The 11,316-nt window shown below is 40.3% G+C and overlaps 1 pseudogene; it reads right to left on the bottom strand.

The window, feature by feature from the left end:
* Nucleotides 1–305: 305 nt before the first annotated feature.
* LOC116119936 lies at nucleotides 306–5,201 on the bottom strand (annotated as a pseudogene).
* Between the last annotated feature and the right edge of the window lie 6,115 nt (nucleotides 5,202–11,316).

The raw sequence follows: 11,316 nt of genomic DNA, 5'->3' as shown, positions 1-11,316 counted from the left end.
CAGAGGTGGTTAGATATAAATTTAATAGTGTGAATACTTATTTTTTATTAATGGTTGTATAGTGAATGATGTATAAAAACATTTTCCTTTTTCCGGATAATTAATTTTGTCTTAAATTTAGATCAATTAAAACTTTAGATCGTAAAATTCAACACTTAATTGTTGAAAATGTACTCATTCTTAATATCAGTAGTTCTAGTAGAGTATACTAGAATTAAAGAAGGAAAAAAAAAAAAAGGAGATAAAGAGATTGAATCAGAAATCATTTTATTTATTATCGAATTGTATTGATGTAAATGAATTCATCAATTTGTTTTGCAAACTTGGGTTAATGCCATAATCATCTTTTCGTTATTGACCCCAGCATTGCACATGTTAGCCATTGCTCTTGCATATTCTTTCCATAGTTGATAAAGTTCCACAATGCTCCTCATAAGTCCCACCTAATTAATAAAAACACACAAATTATATTTGAGCTCGATAGTATAACTGTATATATATGTACGTATGTATGTGTTATGACAAGGAAGAGTGGACGTACGAGCATTTTTAAGCAATCCCAATCGTCGACAAGAGGTTGGCCAGCAGGTCGGACAAATTGCACCATATTAGGTCCATTTTTAGGGCGAACAACATTGTTGTAATACGTTGAATATTGAGATCCTCTCGCTGCCTTTGAGAAATTTCCTCGTTTAGTTGCTTTTGAGCTTCGACCTTCTCTTTAGAGCCTCAGGTGCCTTATTGAACTGCATAAATTAAGAATTAATAACCACTTTATAAGTAGGTTGATTCACCTATTAATTAATTAAAGCATAATAATTAATTAACCTTGTGCAAAAGATAATAGAGATCAGCATCTCGTTGGTCAAGACCTTTGCTTTTCGAAGGTAAAGGAGAAGAGAAGAGGTTTGAGTAGTGAAAGTGAAGTTGTCATTAATTGGATTTGTTCCAATAAGTTGAGACTGAATCTTTCTGAATCCCCTTAATATACCCATATCTCTTACTGAGAACTGAAGTCTAAATAATCAAATCCTGTTCTCCTTTTCACTGTAATTATAATAATTTTATAAATTCAATTTTAAAAAATGTTAATTAAGTAGTTAATAGTTGAGAAATTAAATAGTAAACTTCAAGTCTATATAACCACTCGATATTGTTTCTCCAGGGTTTCCTTCTGCAAATCATGTTGTCACTGCATGCAAATTAATGTAAAATTAATAACACTAAATAAAGGAACAAATTAGCGTCAACATTCAATAATTAGAAAATCGTAATTATTTATAATCCCCGTTTGATAAAAATTAAATTAATTTTATTGTTTTTGAAAATAATTGATACAACAAATCTTATGAAAATGCTTTGGTGAAAATGAGTCAAAATGCTTTAGAAAACAATGCTCAAATACAATCTAAAATCTAGTGTAAAATAAATAAATAAATATAAACGTTTTTATAGTTTTCTATACTTTTTAATTTAAATATTGTTTTTGAATATTATATCAAACATATTTTCAAATAATCAAAATATTAAGATACAACTAAATATTTTGAATCTTATTTCAGTTTTTAAATATCCAAGATTTTTCGAATCGTACTAGAAAACTTTAATTAGTTGGCTTTTCTTTTTCTTTTTTCTAATGAAGGGTTTTGAAAACCGTTAAATTAAACGAACTTTTAGAAATGTGAATGAATAACCGATTTCAGAAAATATAATCGTAAAAAAATGAAGAAAATTAACCTGTCTTCCAACAAGAAATACTGAACAAATCACCCAAACAAATCATATTCAGGAGGGAGGTAGGGATAATGTTCAGGACAATAATAGCCCAGCTGCTCTCTGATGAATTTGCTGCTGTCATTGCATAAATATTCCAAGTTTTTGGAAGAAGTCCTTCGAACACACTCCCAGATTCACATGCTTCAACGTAAATTACTATTAAATTTATCAAAATTAAAAACACAAATTAAACTTTAATTATCAGGTAATTACTTACTTATGACCAATCAATTAATTGCATTACCATTTTTTTATATGCTTTAGCCTCGTGTTTCTTCTGCAATACATCGATCAAGTCTTTTGCGTAAAGATAACCAGAAGGCATTCCTAAACATATGCAGACGTTAAAAAATAGACATTCTCCGATGTGGACGTTCGCATTGTTTTAAATATAGACGTTTAAGTTTAATTGGAAGCTTACCAATAATGCCAGGGGAACCATGGTCAGTGTAATATAAAAAAATGGTCATTTGGGCCACTATTTACAACTTTGCCACTTCCCCCAGTGAGAGCAGTTTGTTGCCAAGAATAACAGCCAGAAAATTGTTGGCAGTAACATTTTCACCAGTGTAATCCTGTACATATATGATAATTAATTAATTAAAACAGAATTAAGAAAATAATTATAATTAAACAAACCTTGGGACTCCATAGTAAACATCAGGTGCCATAGGTTTATTAATGATAATTCCAGGCCTTGGATTCTCTTTAGCAAAAGCAATATCATCATACATAAAAACTATTATATTTTTCCTTAATCCTCCACTCTTCAGACTTGATATGCGTGACACACATCAGCCTGCAAAATTAAATTTAGGTTAATCAGATGAATTATTTTTAGTTATTCTAATTTATATGATTATTAGAAAAAAAAAAATATTAACCTGATGCCTATAGTTTCATAAACACTCGAACCGGCAATTAGAACCGCCCATCGGGTGCCATGATGCTGGATTTATCATCTTCGTGGTCGAGTTTTCGACTTTCGACGGCAAAACTTAATAAAGAAGGGAGAAGAATTGCAGCAAGAATAGAAGAATTCATTGTGATAGCTTTAAGTAAACCTGCAAGTGAAGTACCAAGTAATGAGATATATATATATATATATATATATATACAAACTGAGCAGTTTAATCAAACTGGGAGAAAAATGAGAGAGACTTCATCTACCTTGAAGTTTTGGTCAATAACATTTAGGTCCTATATTTTAAATAATAAAATTTAACCTCATAAATTTAACAAACGTCGCATAATTGGTTAATTGGAGGGATTGTATTGTCTCAATTTTAAAAGTCCAGATTCTGCCATTTGACTGTCTATTCCTTCTTGACCGTTATTAAAATCAGGGGGTTAAATCCTAGTACTTTTGACTGCCAACCTTGGACTAGACTTAAATCCGAGGGGGATAAATGCAATTAACTCGAGAAAATTATGATACATAGTTTATTAATCGAGATTATTTCTATTAATTATGTACTAAACCATAATTAGAATGATGGATACGTTAAACCATGTTTAGATTGATTGTTTTGAGTCTTTTTTTTTTCGTTTTGTTTTGTCTTGTAGCCATGCATGGCCATTTGCCAAACTAATGAAACAGAATAGAAAGGCTGTAAAGCCGTTTATTGAGGAAATGTGGATTTGATTTTTGTGAGAATTTGGATTAGTGTGTCATTAATTCATCAAATTACAAAATGGATTATAGTATCAAGATATGACATCAAGAAAATGATCTGTCATTACTATTCTTTGAAAGTTTCATTTTTCTTAATCAAATATTTGATTAAATTAAGTACACACAAACCCTATTGATTTTGAAACTTGATACAAATATTCCATACTATGAAAGACTTCGCTTGAAAATTATTTTAAATTCATTGAAAGGGACACAACTTTAATAATAATCTGAAAATTAATTAATACTTTATTAGGGGTAATAGTATAATGTTTAACACTCATGCTACTTTGTGGTATTGCACTTAAACCCTAGGTATCATAAATGCTAACTTAAAAAAGATATTCAAAATATGTTTTATATATATATATAAGAGAAATTCTTAATCTCTACAAAAATCACTCAACATATCTCTTTTTTTTTTTTTTTGGCTTATGCGCACCTTAATTAATTTTCTAAAGCTTTGAAGTTAATGACCGAATAAACCTTTAATGGCCACCCCTATTAGGGGTCAAAGTGAATCGAACTTAAGACCTCTTAAATAATATACTTAAGAGTTCTAATTGACCACTCAACCACTCATTGATGGTTTTACTCAGTATATCAAGATAGGGTAAATTCTTAACTTAATTAAGAAAGCCTATTGCTAACAGTAAACTCTCTACAAAAGTGATCGATTAAAAAAAAAAATACTTAACAATTTAATTATATATTTTATTAATGGTGGAGGTTAAACAAACTTCTAAATTTGTTAGAATGGAAAATAATTGGTATATTCTCAAAAAAAAGAAAATTATATTGGTCCATGACTCATGATAAAATCACACATATATAACCCTAAATTAACCCAAAAAAAAAAAAAAAAAAAACACCTAGAGAATCACGAAAATACCAAATATAAGGATGAAATAAGCAAGTAAAAGATTTTACCTCTCTATCTTCACTTCACTAAAGGTGTAAACAAGAAAGAATCATTTGCTCAAATTGTTGATAAAAAGCTTCTTCGACTTGAAGACATCAATGGCTTAAAATAGGATCTCTTTTACTTCTAAATCTTAACTATTTCTTTTGTGGGTAGAAGATTATTATAAACGGAAGCGAATGAATGGATTTTCAGTTGAGAAAATTGAAAATGAATCAATTATTTAAAGATGGTGGGTTTTGGTTGTTGTTTTAAGGCATGCAAATGGTTATGGTTTTGACAGTCTGCAGAGAAAGAGTTTGAGGCGTTACATTAAAAAAAACCATAGGCCGAGATAGCCTAAATTAACGCATATTTTGACAAATGCCTTCAATTTGATGCCTTCAACAATATACATTCTAACACTTGGCTTTCAGGTGCACTTATCAAATAAATGCCTTCAAAAAGTTATTTAGTTTCTAGGTGTATACAAGTAATGAATAAATAAGTTGGTATGATAGATAATAATGAAAATTTTCAGATTTTTTTTTTCTTAAAATGCAAACCATAATTTTTTTTTTTGAGACATCCCTTTTTTACGGTCAAAATATATTAAAAGACAAAATTTCAGTCCATTGCCTCACATTACAAATATAATTTTTTTTTTTAATTGCCTCTGGGTGGCCGAATGGTTTGATGAGGACTTTTAGGTGTTTTACCTAAAAGATCATGAATTCGAGTTCCTTCTCGATTGCTAATAGAGATAGTCACTTGAGCTCTTATCCGGCTGATAATTATAGGGTCTCGAGGAATTAGTTGAAGCATGTATGAGCGGGCTCGAGCACCCATGGTCATAAGAAAAAAATATAAAACTTTTTATTTTTTTATTTTTTACTCATACCTTCAGGTATGAAAATTCGAGTTTTCAAAGATTGGACTTCCACATTACAAATAACATAATAAATATTATTTTTTTTTAAAGAAAAATGAGAAATACTTATATTGGAGATTAAACTAAGCTTATCGTAATCTCCAATAACTTGATCAAAATTAGAAGCTTAATTGATAAGTGCTACATGTTAAACTAGACTTTGTTTTTTTCTTTATGCTTTGGTCGAAAAGATAAAGAAGGCCCAAGAAATGAATTAAAAAAAAGTAGTAACACAACTATATAAATACTATGATTTAAGTGGAACTTGGCAGAAATGAGCTATATATTAAATTATTTATATAAAGTTCTGCTAAGTGTTGTAGACGTAAAAATCTACCTGTACGGAAAGGGGGGTCTGATCCCGCGAGGTTGAGGCCACTAGCGATCTGCTGTACCTGCACATGTAGAGAAACACACGCGTGAAGCGAACGGGAAACACCAGGGTGGTGTTTGCTGTAGGCATTCCGACGCTCAAGTCAGCAAGGCTGAAAGGCTAATATAGTGAGGGCTAGGGAATGAGAGATTACCGGAAGTCTAGTCAGGGACTGTGACTACGGCGAATAAGCGAAACTCTCAAGTAAAGAGTCTCGGGTGTGAAGGTGTAATGTCGATGTCCTTTGTGAGAGGGCTGGCCTCTGCTTATATAGTGGTCGTCTGGTCTCCCAATCCTGGTGGGAGCAGGAGTCCTAGTATGACTCTGATGCCAACCCTAGAAGAATCAGGGCCGTAATCAGCTGTCTTATCAGTGTCCGAATAGGAAGTTAACTATGATTAGGAGAATTAACTCCCAAGTGGGAAAGTCATCAGGAAAGGGGAAGGCGACCTTGAATAGGAGGTTGATCAAGAATGGGAAAATATTGAAAGGGCTATGGGCTCTGGACTCGCCCATAGACCCAGGAAGTGGACTGAGATTAAGAGGCTCGCGCCCATGTGGTTTGGGCAGGCTTTACCTCGTATCAAATAGAACCAATCCGAGTTTGGGCCTCTGCAAGACTGGGCCTGGCCATTCTTCACTAATGGTCCTGTTTCCCTATTTGGGCCAAGGACGATTTTTGGCCCTAACAGTTTGTCCCCCACTCTCTGAGTTGAGAGTAACTTAAGTCAGAGAGTAGGTTACGCTCAAGGCGAGCTCGGTCTTCCCTCATGGACGAACGATCATTGAAATGAATGCTCTGACCGTTGCAGGTGATCCTTGATTGGACATTGTTCGGTATCCACTCCCGACCCAAAGTATTCTATCCTTGTGAGGTACCTGATCGGTTCGGCGAGCCGAAGAGTAGAGAGCCAGATGTGATCGTTCGGTACATCCGCGCGACTAACAAGGGGACCGTTAAGAGGCACTCATTCGTCATGTCGGGTCGGACAGGTTCAGGAAGTTTACTAAAAAGCTTCATTCGGTCGGGATGCTGGGACGACTGAGTGGGTGAGGCATCTCGGTTACATGTTGTCCACTCTTTCTCCACGGACGGATGATTGGGCGAGATTCCCAATTTTGTTCTGAAGATGGCTCGACCCGGACCATTCCCAACTCATGCATCGGTCGACCAGGCCTTCTGGACCGACTGAGCATGGGACGCTTGGGGGGGCTCCCGAACTAAAGAGTCGGTCGGGTGGATCGAGTGGCCAAGTGAATTTGTTGGCGCGTGAAGATTGGACGCGTGTTGGATTCATTCCGGGCGGTACAAACTAAGTCGGTCGAAAGGAATGGGCGATCGAGGCGCAGCTTCCGTACGGAACAATGGTTTCCCAGGTGACTCGGATCGCTACCACGTGTATGGTAGCGATCGGTCCGTCGTTTCGAGAGCGGGAAAACGAAGAGACTCCTGACAACTGACCAAACACAGCCCGCCATGTGTTTACACTTTCTTTACAAAAATTGGGGAGCAGACTGTTCATCTTCCATTCGCGTTGGTTTTGTGTTTTCATCCGAAAAATTTCTCTCCATTTTTTCTTCGTTTTTGTCCCAGTTTCTTGAGCGAAGGTGGTCTTTTCTACAATCATCCAAGGTAATTTTCTCTTTTTAGGCCGTTTTGCTGTTCTGTAGGTAGATTTCTTTTTTGTTTGAAAGTTTTGGGAGGTAGGATAAAGGTGTTTTGAACTTTTGAGCGGGTTTAAACTGGGTTTCCAAGTGTTTTGGTGTTAGGATTTTGGAGAATAGGTGTAGGTTTGAATTTTCCGGTGGATATCCGGGAAGAATCCGACAGTTTTGAATATTTTCTGGGTTTTTTGGATTGGGCCTGGAAGACGAAGTCGACTTAGGCGTTGTTTGGGTCAGTCGGTACGTCTGACCGAGTGGTGAGGAGGCGTGTGGTGTGAACTAGGCGATCGGTCATCCAGGGCGAGGGTGAGTCTTTAGGTTTGAGGGATTGGTGATCACGGTGAGTAGTAACTAGGGTTGAAATTGGAGGTGGATCGGTCGTCTGGGGCGAACGAGTTGGTGCTCTACTGATTTTGGCTTAGGGTCGTTAGGTTGGAGGGATCGACCCAGGGCAGGGGCTCTTGTTGTCGGGCAGGTCGACTAGTAGCGAGCTTGTTCTTTCGGTCGGTCGGTTAGGTGGGACGACTGGCTATCTAGGATTCCACCTCTCGGTAGGACGGGTCAACTGAGATTGAAGAGGCCGGTTTTGAGGGACATCGTGCGGTGTTAAAAGGCGACCGGTAGCTAGGTTGAGTGGTTCAGTTTGAGTTGCATAAGGAACGAGTCGGTCGGTTGGGACGGGCGAGTGATCCAATGTCAGACGATACGTCAGCAGGTTCGAGTCAAGATGTGGTGGATGTTGGGGACGAGTATGAGCGTGCCCCAACTATGGTGATGATGCTTGAGGGGAGCGTCCCGGTCGGCATGCCGACCACAGTTAGTGTTGTTGCTCCAGGGTCGAGTGGAGCTGGACTGAGTGGCTCGGGTCGGTATGGTAGGAGTGGGGAAGACTCCAGAGGGGCTGGCAGTCCCTCTTCATCCGATAGTAGCTCTGAGGAAGAGCCGAGCCAGCAGGGCAGTGGGATTCTGACCAGGGATTATCCGCCCGTGCTGAAGGATAGTGACGTGTGGCGTATCCGTACACTGTATCATATCCCTGGTTCTGTCAAAGTCTGGACCCCGCGGTCATACGAGCGGGTTGATTGGGAAGCTGAAGGTTGGGTCTGTGTGTACAAGAAATGGTTTCATGATGGGTTGAGGTTGCCTGTGCCTTGCCTCGTCTGGGAGGTGCTGAATCACTTCATTATCGCCCCTTCCCAACTTATGCCGAACACCTAGAGATTGTTGATGGCCCTGGAGGATCTGTGTGTTCAGCATCAAATTGTGTTCGGATTGCACGAGCTGCTGTACTCGTACTTCCTGAAGAGAATGATAAGGAGAAGGGCCGATATCTGCTAAACTTGAGGCACGACCGGTCTCATCTGGTGACCGACCTGCGGTCTAGTGATAAAAACTGGAAAGACCGCTACTTTTTCTTGAAGGGTTAGGTCGTTTTTTGAGACATGGGCACGGGCGATATCCCGATCTGCTGGCGAGCCACTGGTGAGAACTTCGTCGTTTCTTTCGTACTTTTGATTACTAAATCTTGATTGTGTTTTTTGTTTGCAGAGCTCGATTTCAATCGTGCTGGGCAGAGCGGGGACAGCTTGGACGTAGCTACCCAGAGGGTGTTAGCCATCCCGTTGGAGCAGAGGGATTGGCGAATAGTGCTAGCAGAGTCTAATCTGAGGAGCAGTATTCTTTGGGCCAGAGTAGAGGCTATTCAGAGAGGTACTCCCTTCCCCTCGCTGAAGCAGACTTGGGATGTGCTCCTGAGTCGATACTGCAACCATATCATTTTTGGTGAGTCCGAGCTGAACCCATTAACCGTTGGAGAGTTTACACTTGCAGAGTCGCTGATGAAGAAGTTGACTGTCCCGAGCGTGAGCGAATCCATCGCCAGGCGTCGAGAGAAGAGGAAGAGGGAGTCGTTGGTTAGGGCGGATGCGAGGGTTGAGGACGTATTGGCGACGCCGCCTAGTTGACAGCCACCGAGTCAGCAGCCTTCGACGGGAGCTGGGTCGTCCTAGGCTGCCGTTGTGGATAAGGAGGCTGGGACTATTACCATCACGATTCCGGCTACTGCGTTGACTTATTCCGATGCGACATCTATGAGTAAGCTGGCCGACTCCTTTTTGTTCCCGGCGGATGAGGCGCGCCTGAACCAGATGGGTACGATTGCTGCCGCGATTGGGGTGTATCCCGCGCCTTTCAGGTATGGCAGTATTTTTTCATTTTTCTTGTTTTCGACTCTGTTCTCATTGCTTAGTTTTGTTGTGCAGGTACTCACTAGCAGTCTCCATCTAAGGAAGTTTGTCGTGGCGCAGGAGAAGCGGATACAGGATGTATCCAAGGCCAACGCTGGTTTGNACTGACTCGACTCCACCATCCTCCCTAGGAACCAAGTATTGGATCTCCACTCCACTCCACCCGACCAACCGACCGACTCAACTCCACCATCCTCCCTAGGAACCAAGTATTGGACCTCCACTCTACCCGATCGACTGACCAACTCAACTCTACCATCCTTATTCCCCAAGAACCAAGTATTAGATCTCCACTCTACCCGACCGACCTACCGACTCGACTCCACCATCCTCCCTAGGAACCAAGTATTGGATCTCCACCCGACCGACCGACCAACCGACCGATCGACTGACCGACCGACTCAACTCCACCATCCTTACTCCCCAAGAACCAAGTATTGGATCACCACTCCACCCGACCGACCGACCGACTCAACTCCACCATCCTCACTCCCCAGGAACCAAGTATTGGATCACCACTCTCCCTATGCCATTGATCGACCGACCGACCTGGTCTTTTCAAACTTTGATTATCACCACTCACCCCACCCCATGCCACCGATCAACACACAGACTTAAACCTGTCTAAAAGATTCAATCGCCCTTCCTACCCAACCGAGTCAGCACATTGCAACAGGCCAGCTCCCGTAACCAAACTCACAATGTCCCATGCTTCTCCAGCCCAAAAGGTTCGGCCGACCGATCGATGAGCTTGGAATGGCTCGTTCTGAGCCCTCTTCAGAACAAGGAGGCCTCACCTGTTCATCCTTCCGTAGCAGACAAATGAATCACCTTTATTCAAGGTCCGTGTATATCACCCACTCGATCGTCCATGCATACCGACCGAGTGAGTGTTTTTAGATAAATAAATTCCCTACCTCACTTAACCCGGCCTGCCGAGCGAGCATCCAGGCTATAGAATGACCTCCTCTCCTATCGGTCAGACGTACCGAATGATCCCGTAAGCTCCGGAACTTGCTTCTCTTACCCTTCGGCCCCTCACACCGATCTGGCACACCACCTTGCAATGATGGCCTACTCCTGATCATGTACAAATATCGAACGACACCCGACCAGGAGTCTACCTGCAATAATCAGTTTATCCACACCGACAATCGTTCGTCCACAAAGAAAGACCGAGCTCTCCTCGATCGCTACCTACTCTCTGACTTAAGAAGCTCTTAACTCAAAGAGTGGGAGACAAACTGTTAGGGCCAAAAATCGTCCTCGGCCCAAATAGGAAAACAGGACCATTTGTGAAGAGAAGACCAGGCCTAAATCCCAAAGAGGCCCAAGCCAGATTAATCCCATTCGATACGAGATACGGCCTACCCAAACCATCTGGCCACGGGCCTCCCAGTTCTAGTTCACTTCTTGGGCCTATAGGCAAGTTCCGAGCCTACGGCCCACTGATCATATTCTTGTTCCTGATCAATCTCTTACTCGATGTCATTCTCCTGTTCTGAGCACTTTCCTACTCGAAGTTACTTTCTTGATCAGAATCACTTTCCTATCTGGACACTAGTAAGACAGCTTACCACGGCCTTAATTCTTCTAGGGTTTGCATCAGAGTCATATTAGGACTCATACTCCCACCAGGATTGAGAGACCAGACAGTCACTATATAAACAGAGGCCAGCCCTCTCACAAAGGGGACACAACATTACACCTTCACATCCGAAGCTCCTACTTGAGAGCTTTACATCACTG

Source organism: Pistacia vera, unplaced genomic scaffold, assembly GCF_008641045.1.
Source record: "Pistacia vera cultivar Batoury unplaced genomic scaffold, PisVer_v2 Contig1255, whole genome shotgun sequence".
NCBI classification, from domain to species: domain Eukaryota; kingdom Viridiplantae; phylum Streptophyta; class Magnoliopsida; order Sapindales; family Anacardiaceae; genus Pistacia; species Pistacia vera.
Note: the sequence above shows the minus strand (reverse complement) of the source record. Positions and strands in the feature narration are given on the sequence as shown.